Genomic DNA, 15,240 nt, shown 5'->3' with positions numbered 1-15,240 from the left:
ACATTCCACTCCATACACTCACTCTCTATCACACACACACACACACACACACACACACACACACACACACACACACACACACACACACACACACACACACACACACACACACACACACACACACACACACACACACACACACACACACACACACACACACACACACACACACACACACACACACATGCACACACAAACACACACACACACACACACACACACACTCACGCACGCACACACACACACACATTCCCATGTTTTTCATCTCTCTGTTTGCTAGATAAATTGACCAGCATGCCTAATGATGTTCTTCACCCATTGGGCTGCTCCCATGACAAGCACACCGACTCAGGCCTTTCATCCGGATTCAATAGTCGGAGTTAACCATGCACATTAATTGCTCCAGTATGAAAAACTCCTCTGTCTTGCCAGAGTACTGGTCTCTCAACCATTGTTTCCAAAACAGCTTACCCATGCATGACTCACTTACTTGACTAGGGACATCTTCTTCGGTTCATCTTGTTTGAGAATTTAAAATTGAAGGGTTTTTTAACCTTGCTATGTACTATACTATGTGTGTGCATCCTAAAGAGTTTGGTGGAATGGCTGCAAAGCATTTATTTTTTTTTTGCTTAAGATTGACATAGGTAAGACATAAAGAAAAGGAAACCATTGAAAAAAGAATGAATATTTTGCGGATAGCACTGAGGAATGTCATAACGTTTTTAATATTCCTCTGGATGGATCGGTGGTATTTGCTGTATGCGTCTGTTGAATGCATTAAGAGGGCAAGATATCCCTCCCAGACAAACAAACAAAAGAAAAGAAGGAAAAAGAAGATGAGAGCGATATGTATGGCCAAATCAGTGGAATTATAGTTACATTCATTTAAATGTATTTACACCATTAATAGGCCCACTTTGTCCCTAAATAGAGTTTTAGGTATTTGCACCATCTATGACATTTAAGAGATTATACACCTTTGGAAAAAAAGAATGTTACAATAACAAATCTCTATTTTCCTTCATGTTTAGATCCTTATGATTATTGCCCTGGATATTTTGTTGTCTTTACATGCAGGTGATGAAGGGTGAGGGTCAGGGTTTTCACTTGACCTCTTCTGGTTTGTGTCACTTATAAGAACAGGTGAAATTGCAATAAAATCGTATTTTTTTTTCTCCATTTAAGACTCACAACTAACCACCACTCACAATCACAACCTTTTGACCTCAAAGGCTTGTTTTTACATACGTACATGCGTTTGGATTCCAGGAGGACTCCAGAGGCAGCATTACATCTGAACTAAGATCCTTTATATTCATTCACAACAGCACACAGGCATCTGCACATTGGATCTCCAGATGTTGTTTGTCGAACAGGGGCAACCCTGACACTGAATACCAGGATGTGGCCAGAGATACTACCCCTTTGTGCCGGCACCCATACATTTCCGCAATAAGAATGAGCTTTGTTCGCTGCATTGAGAAACAGCACAACTCAAATGTGAACCTCTGCATCACTTGTTAAATACAGGTGTGCGTCAAAGTACACTGAAAATGGAGACTTAAGCAAAAATATCATAGATAAGATTCGTCACCAAAGGAAAATGAAACAAAATGACAGGCAGCATCAGGAATGGCATCTTCCCACACATAGCTGCCAATTCTAGCCCTTTGAGGAGTGCATTTGCATTGCATTCCAGAATTATAGCATACAGATCTTACACGTCTTTTATTTGTCAGATGCACAAAATGACACAGGGTCAGACTGGGCACTTAAATTCTTACGACAAGGCGCCGCCCAAACCTACCATAACATAACATCACATAATATGACATAACAAACCATGACGTACACTCTGCACAAGTACTATGAACATAATTTACACATAATAAACATATAAACATATAATAACCTAAATAACCTTATTAAATATACAAGATAAGTATACAATACGGTGTGCTAAACATAATACTAATTATACATACTATGTATATTATATAATAATAATATTAATAATATATAATACTAAATATACATATAGCAGCCTATACATATAATACTAACATATATACATATAATATATAATACACATATAATAAACTATGCTAACCTATTGACCTATACTAACCAACATACAACCCAGTGAGGGAGTTACAGGTAGTGCAATTTTCTGATAAGTTATTACTGCTAGTGCAAACAGTAGGTTGGAAGTGACAGTGACAGTGCATTAAAATTAGATCTAGAACACTAACTGATATTCATAAAGGTCGCTTGAGTTTATTATTACATCGTCAAATGGAACCTTCAGTTCAACATTCTAATCCCATATTTGTGATTGTAGCCTGCTCCTCAAAGGGTTAGGATGGCTCTAGCCCATAATATGGCCCTGATACGGGCCAGATCTGGTGTGATTTGTACGGCCAGTTCAAGGCCATATCCAAGCCAGCTGCTATCAGGGTTTCTTCTTTACCTCATTCCTCATTTCATTCGTTTCCCTTGGGTCGTTCTTATCTGCCCAGCACAGCTCTCTCAGTGGGTTCACGTTTCATTAAAGGGGCTTTATCTGGAACCTCATTGTAAACGGTATAATGGGACAAATGACACAATTTATCCACGTTTTTTGTGTCTTGAAACGGTGTTGTGAGATAGCTTTGTTTTGAGAGGATCATCCCATAACCTGATTAAATATAAATTTTACAGCAGACAAAATAATTACCATTGTCTGTCCTTTTGTATTGACAGGATATTACAATGACATGCATGCTAAAGCACTAGTTTATCTGGCAAGAACACAGCCCTGAGGTCATGATGACGACTGAGTAATTGGTTTATGAACTTTCTTGAAATCAAAGGGCTGGGACTGTCAGTGGTGCATTTGACCTCTGTGTGACTCAAAATCTCATACTGAGCTTTGATCTGTTTCATATGTACACGTGTGGTCAGCATGGCAGACTCGGCTTGACACCATGTTGGGCCCCAGGATCATTGTGGAGACAACTGTGTTCTGTAGACGGCTGCGTTACATGATGACCTTCTGAGATGTTCATGTGAATCACATTTTTGAAAGACCACGGGGTAGCCTGTTAATGCAGAACATACTTCCCAGCTGTTGTTTTGCTATAATAGGTTATAGGATTACTGAAGGGTAATTCGCCTGTGATGCTTTAAGGCAATTTACTTAAAACAAAGCACTATCTGATGAAAAATGAAATAATTTGATCTTTCAAGCATCCTATATTTTGTGAGAATTGTTACGTGTAAGTTCACCCTCAGCTCTGAGCCTAGCCTCTAACCCCTGCATCATTTTGAAAAACGCTAAAAGGTGGGCGAGGGGCTGAGTTTACTCCATTTGAATGTATATCATGATGTAGATATGTACCAACAGGTCGATCCAACGTCAGCATTGGCCTTGGATGATTTTAAACAGTAGATGGCGTGTTGAGCCATTTTCAACCCATAAAAATGCCGATTGTTTTTAAAAATGCTAATTTTGTCAATATTAACATCAGCATTGATATGTTTCATGACAGTACAGTCATGTAATTTAGTTTACAGCTAAAAAAAAACACTCATCGAAATGTACACCACCTCTTTAATAAGTAGACGACGACAGTTCGCTTAAAGAACGTCTGGGGGAATTAGCCAAATGTATTCACATTGATCCTACTCTGTATTAAAATTAGCTTGATAGCATAGCAGCCCTATCGTTAATGTGAGTTAACAGGTCATTCCAATACTCATCTGTAGCTCAGAGGAGAAGAGAGAAGGCTCCACCCCCAAACTCAAAAGCAGGATACAAAGTTCTAAAGCTTCTCGATGAAGTTTTCTGTCACATTTTGGGGAACGGGGTATTACCATCAATTGGACGTCTTGTTATTTTACGATTATCGGAGAAACAATGTTATCCTTTAAATGCACGTTTTTGCGCCTTTAAGACCGCCTGTTCTTTCACAGTGGGATTGGTTTCAAATGACGCCATCCTTTATTTATATATCAATGACCTCATCTCTAGGATGAAGTTTAGTGACCATTGAATCTTAATTTCTTTATAGTCGTTTATTAGAATTTGTTTTGGATTTTTTTTTCACACATCGCGGCTCAGATCTGCCGAGGATTTGACAACTGAGGACACAATGTCGAAATGAGTTTTGTGTGGGCTCATTCTCTGACGGTGAGTTTCCGAATTTTCTGAAATGACAAACTTCGAGTCGCGCAAAGGGGCCTTGTAACGAACTCAATTTCCCATGCGTCTAGAACCGGGAGAGCTCAAAATTACACAATGTATCCTACTAATCGACAGCAAGCGAAGTTTGCTGTAAAAGTAACTGTGGCTATTTCTCGGCGCCGCTAAGCATGAAACGGATTTGACATTTACTTGAAATTACTCGATAAGTTGGGCAGGCTATGGTGAGTTGCAGCTACTAACAGAACATTTTATTGAGTTTCTGAAAGCAGTCACTCAAACCACATTACGTTTTTTAGATAGACTTTACCTGACTTAGTCTTTATGGAGTTAACTGTTACTCTAGAAATATGTGTGGGTACCATCGTTGGTGGTTACATTCTTTTTCACCGGTGGACTTCAGTGAAGGCTACGAAAGCAAAAGTCCTTCTGTAGATCCCTGCTGGGCGGCAAGGCAGTGTTGCCTAACGGAGAACGCTAAATTTGCTAGTCTAATCTAGAGTTTACCAATGACAACTTTTTAATTTGTGTAGCCTACTGCAATGGTAATATAACCGATCCATTTGATGGGCTGAGTGTCAATATGCAACAAGGACAATATATGCAATAAGTTTTGAATGGTCGGCTCCATCCCGAGTCCGTGTTCTACAGACCGCTGTCAGACGTGCTCCTCTCAAAGATGAGGAAAGAGATTCTGTCTATCTGTTAAGTTAGTAAGTTGACTCATTGCTCAACACTGGCTGGAGACCTCAGAGTGAAACTTAGTACTTGGCAACGCCTCAGAGGTTAGGTCAAAAGGAAGGACGTACAAAAAAGGAGGCTCCCGAAATACCGAGATATACACATCTCTCATTGTGGAATGTATAAGGTTACTTCAGATAAAGTGTGACGGGGGATGTGGATAGGTCCTCTGCGGTGAAGGCCATTTTAACTAAGTCTCTTGTGTTATGGAAGTTCAGTGGTCTTAAATCATCCACCAAAAGTGTATGGGGGGGGGTCTGTTTATATGAAGAGTGTGTTCATATGAATTTCTTTGTTCAGGGGGGATACGGTTCTGGGGCTGTATGTAGCCTATGCATTTGTCTTAGTGTAAAGTTGGGCTGTGGGGGAGGTGTCACCGCGTAGGGGTCACATTGTTGACAAGCTTGTCATGAGACTAAATATGAAGAGTTATTGCAGACAATTCGTGTTAAACCACAAGACCAAAGCTCATTGAACATCAGAGCTGTCACAAGACTATTCATAGGTGAAATAATCCGATGGCCTGTGATGCCTGTGAGGCTGACATTAATGTTCAATGTTAGGGTTACTGTATACGTGTCGGCATAGAGTGATGGAACAGATGCTGAACTTAGTCAGACGCTGTGAGGAGAGTTATGGCTCAGCCAGACAGTCACAGAGATGAGGCGGATCCATAATGAGTGTCTGACACTTCGCCATAAGGTAATGAAACACGTCAGCCTTGGTATGATCAGTTGGGTATGACGTGTGTACGCTTTCACAGCTGTTTTCAGTTTGTATGGCGTCTTGATTGGACATGCCAAACACAGACCGAGAGTAATATGGAGTAATATATTCGGATGAAGTGACACACACATATTTTAACTTGCGTGTTGGTGGGTTACAGGCAGTGAAAGTTAGCATTAAAGATTAGAGGCACAGGAAGTATTTATAATAAATGTTTTAAGTGTTGGTAGGATCATGAGGATAACAAACCCCTAAGAGTCTTAAATGATTGTGTAGGCTACTCTGGGCACCAATTCATTTCAGAGAAGCCATGCCTACTGCACTAATGTGCCTTTTTGATTCTGATAATAATATTTACGCCTGCTCATGAACTCAAAATCAATAATGAGGGCAGAATTGTCAGCTTCTTAACAATAATAAATAAATAGATAAAAAAAAATAAAAAAAAGTTAATGAATAATAGGCATATAAAAAAATAATCAATATAATTAGACAACTTTGCTGGATAGACTTAAACTGCTTGTCCTAAACAATAATGCAATAGATAGGGGAACCATGGGTCTCCTTATGCATGACTAATACATTAAAGGTCTGATAAGGCAGGACGATCTTTTGATCGAGCCACGTCCTCTCCTACAGCGTCACACCTCCCACCAGCGTCTTCATCCTGACTCCACAGTGAATGGATGAGTTCAGCGGACAGAGAAGGGAGATCCATGACGTCCCCTCAATAGTGACAGGGCAGCGGGCCAGGAATGGGGTGTGACAGAGCACTGGAAGTGCACTTCCCAAATTACGCCCCCAGCAACACCCCCCCCCCCCAGCAACCCCCCCTGCTCTGCACACTCCCTTTTCTTTTCTTTCCCCCCCCCCCTGCACAGATATGTTGGCCTTATATAAGGGGACAAGCAGCTGTGAGTGCTCATCAGGGTCGTCTCCTAAAGTAGTTACATGACCGCCCTGACTACTGGCGAGGGGGTCTCATTCGCGATTGTCCCTTGGGGAGGAACTTGCTGAGCCGAGACTGAGTTTGGATTGACCCCACAAACCGTAAGCACTGCTGTAGCTTGGTTCAAAGCACAGTGGCTTGGTTGTATGTCATGTTCATGGTTGCATGTGGTGTTGACAGTGGTAGGCTCGCTACTTTTGTGACCTTTTGTGTTTTTCGTGTTCTTCTAAGTCATTATTCTGGTGCTAGCTTGCTTTTTACTTAGTTGCCTGCTTCTTACTGTGAGAAATGTAATTTGATTGTCATGGATTTGTAGATCAGTGAAAAGTAACAGATTTGTCCTTCAGGGCCAAAGCCTCAGAGTCCTTCAGCATCAGCAACCAAATAATAGAAACCAGGTTTTTATTGGTGGAAAAAGCTCTCATTGTTTATCCGTCCTTGGCTCCTGTTTGTTTGCTGCGCTAAAAAAGAACACTTTCAGAGACCGATCTAAACCTTAAGAAAAGCTAACTGCGCCTACAAATTGTTTTGTTTGCTTCTGACACTTCTCTTTTTTTGGGACGACAATGAGTTCTTGAAAGTGAATCCTGGGGAGATTTTCGACTTACACGTCCCGATAGTCATCGCCATTGTGTGGAATAAAAGCTTTGTATGTACAAGTAGACCCCTCCTCGAATATTCTTCACGTCACTGTACCTCTGTGGTGTCACGTTGCAAGGAGATTAAGAGTTTTCACCTCAAATGGAGCATCTCACCTGTGCTGCACACCAGAAAGGAAAGCTAATCCATCCCAAACAGAAACCTAAGGATGCCACCTCTGTGTGCTTCTGGAGGAGCTGTCACTCAGCTGGTACTGGGAGGTGTGTGTGTTGGGGAGGGTATATAGTATATTACATTTACATTTACATTTAGTCATTTAGCAGACGCTTTTGTCCAAAGCGACGTACAAGGGAGAGAACAGTCAAGCTACAAGCAATAGAGACCTAGTGTAACAATAAATACTATTTTACATAAGAAAAAGAAAAAAGTGCATGAATGTAACTGCTATAAGTGCAAGTTAAGTACTAATAGAAGTGCAAGTTAGGATATATATAGTGTATATGTATAGTTATATATTGTATAGTTATATTTAGTTGAATTTATTAGTCCCCGGAGAGAAATTAAATCATCAGATAGCAGCTAGATACATTCAAATTGAAATGTCAACAGGTACATTAACACAGCGGCTAACACAAATAAGCAGCAAGACTAATGAATGGATAAGTAGGGAGACTGCAATTGTTTTTAGAAATTAGCTCAATATTTCTTCTTTTTTTGTTTGGTTTACTTATTGAACACCCTAACCACTTGAATGTTTTCTCGGTTTTAAAAAGTTTCCTTATTGTCTCGGGGTGGAAAATAAAGCTCTAAAGCCATAGGATTGGTAATCATAAAGAGGGCATGGTTGTGAGGAAACTGTAAAATATGTTCCCTAGTTAAAATCCACATCCATTCTGAGACTGAAAGGCGAGGCAAAACAAACGCTACTTCAAAGACTTCAATCCTTTAAATATTTTCTCTTAAAAGAGAAAGGAAGAAAAATAAGAACTGGCCATAATGTGTCACCATGCATGCTTAGATCTACACTTCCTCCACAGTGCAGTAGTAGCCTTTGGCCATTTTTAATCTGTCAGTTTTTCATACCACCGTCTTGTGCACTTCGAGAACCTGTCTACCAGTGGTTGTAGTTGTATTCACTTATTTACCATCGGTGCGTTTAGGAGACGTGATGTGATTGTCTCGTTTGGTATTTTAATGCCAACCCATAAAGCTTTCAAACAGGCAAACGAGACACAGGTATGATGCATTCTCCTTTGGGTCGTTCCTTTTATGGCTTTTAGATTTGCTGAGGGCTATACAATTAAGATGTCTCACCTTTTGGGGAGATGGGGGGGTGGTGAGGCAGCCGTGTCACGCGCCTCTGGTTTTTGGGGCTGTGAATTCCTTCCATTTTAGTCGCAGTTTAAGTTTTGATTCCCCCCCCCAACCCCCACCCCGTGCACCACATTTAGGGGTGTTGCTGAAGAGTCACAAGGCAGAACCAGGGGGGTATATTAAGAGACCAGTCAAAACACGACCCAAGACTAGACAGGGTGGAATGGGGTTGGTACAGGATGGGGTGGCGTTTGGGGGGGGCTTAGCAAAGATGCCAACCCGGAAATGTACCGAGAAAGACATGCCACGCTGTGCCCTTCAAACGGGAACAAACGAGCGCGCTACCGTCCCACATCAGTCTATTATTATTATTTGGCAAGTGCAGCGGATTTTAAGGGCATGCCTTCCCTTCAATGTTTGTTGTGGCGAGGAGCCTTTGCTCTGCGGAGCCTGTAGTTTGTTACATGATGAGCGGTTTGTTCTGCTCCCTCCCTGGCTCCTGTTCCCTCGGGGGTGACTTCGTGTTTGAGAGAAACTGGGAGAAATCCCCCTCTTAAAAACCAAAAAAACGAGAGTGTGTTTCAGGCGAACACCTACTTAGCATTCCAGCTCCACTATACCATCTTGTCATCTCTAGTGTGTTATTCAAGAAGGAGGAGGCTCAAATTAGAGGTTACCGCCATTCAGGTATCTCTGGGAGACATTATTCAAGCTATCCAAAATGTCTCCATTTGGAAAAAATGCTGGAGGAATACACACACTATTTGACTATTTTAGTTGTTTTGGCAGTGAAAGTTAGTGGCATGTGATGGCAGCCACGTGTCTTCAAAACATCAGTAAACAGAGCGGTAAACAAGGCTGTCTTGTTCAAAGTTGGTGACTTCATTGGCACGCTGGGGCAAATGTTGAGCGCCTTTCATACCAGTGCCATTAAAAGTTTTTAAGACCGGGCAATTCATCTGTCTGCAATCAGCACCCCTTCGCGCCCCCACCCCCTTCAGTTAGCGGTCCAAAGTCCCCTTTTGACTATCTGTGGCAGACAGGTTGGTGTATTAATTTACAAGTAGGGAAGGCAATGTTGGAGAAGACAGCAACAGCAAACTAGATTTTTAAAGTGTATAACTGAAGAAAATCCCAGCCCCTTCCCTCAACCTCTGGTTGTCCCTTAGTGTGGGGATACCAACACTGACCTTCCAAATCTACTGTATGTAATGCTGGTCCACGGCGACTGCTGACCGCACAGCATGGCTTCCCAAAGCAGTCTGCTCTCAGCCTCTCAATGCCTGTCTGTTCTGTATGCATTCTGTAAAGCACCTTGGGCTCCTGAAAGGTGCTGTAGATATAAATTGGTTTTATTATTGTTAAAAAGCCATACTGATGTTGAATCTAGTTTGACTTCTTGCTTTATCCAACCTCTTTTTGGTTGTAGGCAAGTTTTTGTAGGTATTTGGTCGGAACTGGAAATTTTGGCTGCACTTTCTCTGCAGTTCTTGTGTGACTAGCTCGCTAGCTTTAGCAATATGTCTGCCTAGCCTTGTGGAAGACTCTGATCACGCTTGGTGATTGCACGGGCAGAGTGCATGCTGGTAGGCAGGTAGGACGGTACACAGGCAAGTAAGCTGTTTACAGATTTTTTTGATTTTTTTATCAAAGCATTTAATTTATTCATTGCTGTTGGGATGTGAAGACCATTTCAAGGAATATAAGACTGAATGCCTTTGGAAACACATGGCCGACCCTAGCATTAAATCAAGTCCATTGAAAGCTGGTGGGGCAAGTCTGCCCCCAACCTCTGAAATTGGATCCTTTGAGATCCACAGGGACCATTATTAGTTTTATGACTCTGCGACTTTTGATGGACACCTAAAGAAAGGTCACCGATTCTAAATCAAGCAAGTGACTTTTCCAAGCTATGAGACAGAAACTTGGGACCCAAAATAATTTGAATGCTCTAAGTCAGCTCATGGTGTCAGGCCAGGTCATCCTTTTGGCTAAATCTGAAATACTGGTCTTCTAGTCTTGATATAGCCATTGCCATTGTGTCACAAGTTCATATACATTTTATTATGCAGTTAGTGGATGGTGAAAATGGACATATTGGACTTAAAAACATTTACATTTAGTCATTTAGCAGACGCTTTTGTCCAAAGCGACGTACAAGGGAGAGAACAGTCAAGCTACGAGCAATAGAGACCTAGTGTAACTAAATACTATTTTACATAAGAAAAAGAAAAAAGTGCATGAATGTAACTGCTATAAGTGCAAGTTAAGTACTAATAGAAGTGCAAGTTAGGATATATATAGTATATATAGTGTATATGTATAGTTATATATTGTATAGTTATATTTAGTTTAATTTATTAGTCCCCGGAGAGAAATTAAATCATCAGATAGCAGCTAGATACATTCAAATTGAAATGTCAACAGGTACATTAACACAGCGGCTAACACAAATAAGCAGCAAGACTAATTGCCATTGTGTCACAAGTTCATATACATTTTATTATGCAGTTAGTGGATGGTGAAAATGGACATATTGGACTTAAAAAAAAAAAAATGGCACAGTATGTATGGACATCTGCATCTATAAATCTAAATCAAACAAGAACCTTTTACATACTGATTGTCTGATGTAACAAGACACTGAAAAATGTTATTGCCCAGTGAGATCCCATCAAGCAGTGTGAGATTACAGTCGGGCGTGATTGGAGAGGATGGGGTCGCTCAGACTTTTGAAGAGCTTGCATTGCCAGGTTTGTTATTACTTCCCCAGCTAGGCCCGGTCTCACATCTCAGCGTTTGATTCGCGGACGTGCTGTGCAGCGCATGTTGAACTGCCTTCCCTTGTTATGAGAAGAAAACTCAAGACTCAAAGGTCCCCTTTTTTGCTGAAGAAAAAAAAAAAAAAGAAAAAAGAAAAAAAAAACGACCCAAGTCTGATAGGGCCATGGAAATAATTTGCTCATCGTTTTTAAACTTCTGGAGGCCATAGCAGGCCGGCTAAAGCATGATCTCACAGTCGCTCGTTTTAAACTCCTGGAGGCCATAGCAGGCCGGCTAAAGCATGATCTCACAGGCGCTCGTGTTGCCTGCCTCCACCCACATGAGCACAACGGGTCAGCAAGCCTTTTCCCCCGTGGACATCAGTAAAACTGTCCTGCTTTGGCCCAGCGGAGGGTGGGAGAATATTCTAGAAAAGAAGCCCCCCCTTGGTGTTGCTCCCCGCTGGTTACCAGTTGTGGCGGCTCTTTGGTGTCGATAGGCAACTGTAATATAGTCTTGCGGAAAACGGAAAACAGTTAGGTGAGGGGTTTAGGTAAGTGCTTTTTATGAAAAATCTACAGTTTGATTCTCATTTTTGTGATTTAATAGCAGAGGTAATAATAATATAACTACCGAGTGTACTATTTCTGTATTTAACAAAGATAAAATAGTACGCTTATCAAGGAGGATCCTAAGTATTAAAAGGTTGCAGATATTGTGTGCAGCATTTGTAAGTTGCACCAAAGCGTGTCATGCAGTTTCTTTGAAAGTCTGCTATTTGATTCCTTTACAACATTTCAGCCAATATGTCACTGGTCTCGGCCGCGTCACACAAGGAGCCAGTTTACACACATGCGTACACGCATGCACACACACACACACACACACACACACACGTGCATGCACACACGCACACATACACACACATGCACACGCATGCACCCACACACACGCACACATACACACACATGCACACGCATGCACCCCCCACCCCCCACACACACACATGCACACACACGCATGCACCCACACATGCATGCCAGGGAAGTGATAAAACAATACCTGAACTGGACACAAGAGATTTCACAGCCCTCTCTCAGCAGGTCGCATGTGTTTCCACACCATGTGGTTCCCATTCTGCCAGCTCTGAAGGTGTTTGGGCCAGGGTTTGTTTGGCAGTTAATCGAAATATAATTTCCGGTATCAGGTGACCTACAGCAAATAGAGTTTGTGTAATGACACTGTGCTTCAGATGGCGCTACGCCATATCTTTTCTCTATCTCTCTCTCCCTCCCTCCCTCTCTCTCTCTCTCTCTCTTTCTCTCTCTGTCCCTCTCCCTCCATCTCTAAATGTGGTAACGACATGCTTAAAAATACTTAACCTAATGTGCTTTGGGAATACAAAAGCTGTCTTTGTGTCACTATATGTGACATCACCACCGAGGCCTGTAATCGTAAAGAGAATGCCACAAAATTGTGCAGAGTGGAAAAATGACCTCCCTAAAGAACTGGGTTACCTCTCGCTACTTGTAATGTCCAGGAACTTGTACAGGAGAGCAGCGGACCATTCTAAATAGCCATTAGTTGTGGTCTGAAGCCATGTTATACCTCACTATACTATTAGTTTAGTGATTTATTTTACTCTCTTGAGTTGCTAGGAGGGTCTTCACTGCTTTTAACAAAAAATATGTAGGGTTGAACAGCAGAAATGGTACTGACTTTCTGTCCGGATATGGCTGACACTGGATGGTGAAAATGAAGTTGACCTTTAGCCAGAGGAAGAGACAGTGGCCTGTGAAAAGTTTTTTTTCCGATGTGGCATTAAATGGGATCCGTGAAATCTGTACTGCCGCGTTCTCATGAAGGCTCAGCTCTCTCAGCTGTTCGTGTGGGTCAGTGTTGGCGTGAAAGGCTAGACTTTCCCAGAACGCGTTGCACACTTAAGTCCCAAAAGACTAATAGATTTTGAGGGGAAGGTTCTAGAGTTTCCCCCGACCGTGAGGCCACTGCTGTGTCAGCATCCACACGGTTAAGCAGCACTCCAGAAAACTTCCTCCACGAAAGAAAGTCCCCCCACGTGACGGCTTTATAAAGCAGATTAAATCGTGAACAGACTTGGCGCAGTCAATGAAAAGTCCAAGAAAACTCTTAAGGGTCAGAGTGGATGACGTATTCCCATGAAGCTATGGGGTTGGTCTTTGGCCTGAAAGCATAATTACACTAGACTATATTTTAATATTGACATACAGTACAGGCTGTTGGCTTGTTGTGGGCCTGGGACACACCCAATTTGAGACTTAATGGCTTTTGAATCATTAACTTTTGTCCTGGCTGCTTGAAGCCAGCGGTGATGAAACCCGAGGCCGGTGCAACACACTCTGTACACTGTGCCACTTTTCGAGACGTCTTGGAGTGGCTCGCGCCTGTGTGAATAAGTGTGTGTGTGAGTGTGTGTGTGGGGGGGGGGGGGGTCCTTGAGAATAAGTGTAGATGACTTGGATGTCATATTGTCTGTAAATGATAACATGGAAAGAGAGAAGGCCAGAGCTAAAGCACTGAATGTGCTCCCGTAGTCCCAAAGCCTTGTGTGTGTGTGTGTGTGTGTGTGTGTGTGTGTGTGTGTGTGTGTGTGTGTGTGTGTGTGTGTGTGTGCGTGTGTCTGTGTGTGTGCGTGTGTCTGTGTGTGTGTGTGTGTGTGTGTGTGTGTGTGTGTGTGTGGGGGGGGGGGGGGGGGGGGGGGGGGGGGGCTTGCATTTAAGGGGTGAGGGTATAAGGAAGGGTGTGCTCGGGGGGGGGGGGGGCAGACAGGTCCAGTATGGGGGTCAAGCCACCATGGAGTAATCCAGTGCAGGGGGGCGGGGTCCTTAGAGAAGCCAGTGAGTGTGGTGGCTCCTGTCCCAGAGCCTCCCGCACACTTTCACAGCTTAGAGCGGAAACCGGAGCCATGTGTCTCGGTGGAGACGTAGGAGGAGGTGGAGGAGGAGGAGGAGGAGGAGGAGGAGGAGGAGGAGGCTCTGGAACTGGAAAGCTCCAAGACCGAGTCATTTAACACTAGGGCCTCTTGGAGCAGGAGAGGGGGGTGTTTTTTTTTTTTTTTTCAGGGCTGCTAGGATGACTGATGCTCGATATGGTGTTAAGACTCTGGAGGTGTGTGTGTGTGTGTGTGTGTGTGTGTGTGTGTGTGTGTGTGTGTGTGTGCACTGGTGGTGTAGATGGCGTGTGTGTTTGGGGGTGGGGGGAGGGATGTAGTTCATAAATCTCACCAGACCAGTGTTCTTGTACTTTTATTGTTAGTCTTGGCCCGTGCTATCGATAGGCCCTGCCACACAATTACTTTTATTGTCCTCGCTGGGTGGCCCCCTGCTTCAGGAGGAACTCGTTTGGGGAAATTTCAGCCGGGGCCTGGTTGGCTGGTTGGCTGGCTGGCAGGTTGACTAAGGAGGAAAGAGAGAAGGAGAGTGCGGGCAAAGGTTTTTTTTTTTTTCTTTTTTTTTTTTACTGCAGCCAGTCAGGGAATTTCCAGTATGGCACGCCGCTCAGCCAAGTGGCACTGAGACACCACCGTCACCACCGTCACCACCACCACCACCACCATCACCTCCAGCACACAGCGATTATGGGAAGATGAAGTCTGTGTGTTCAGTGTACGTCCATTTGGACTTGTGGAGGCTCACATACCCATACACACACACACACACACACACACATACACACACAGACCCAGATACACACACTCACAGTGCAATACAGCACAGTGCAATCCTGTAAGAAAGGGACACGTGTAGATAAACACACACATGCATGCTCCACAGGTGAAATGCCCAGATGTTTCAAGGCAAAGATTGATATTTGATACATACTTCATGAAAGGTTGGGTGTAGAGAGAGAATGGAGCAGGTTGCTGAATAAGCAGTTCGTCTGGCCCTGATCTGGTGTTGCTGTTTATACTACCTGTGATTGG

The sequence above is a fragment of the Clupea harengus genome, chromosome 16, assembly GCF_900700415.2.
Source record: "Clupea harengus chromosome 16, Ch_v2.0.2, whole genome shotgun sequence".
NCBI lineage: Eukaryota > Metazoa > Chordata > Actinopteri > Clupeiformes > Clupeidae > Clupea > Clupea harengus.
This window is presented reverse-complemented; position numbering follows the sequence as displayed.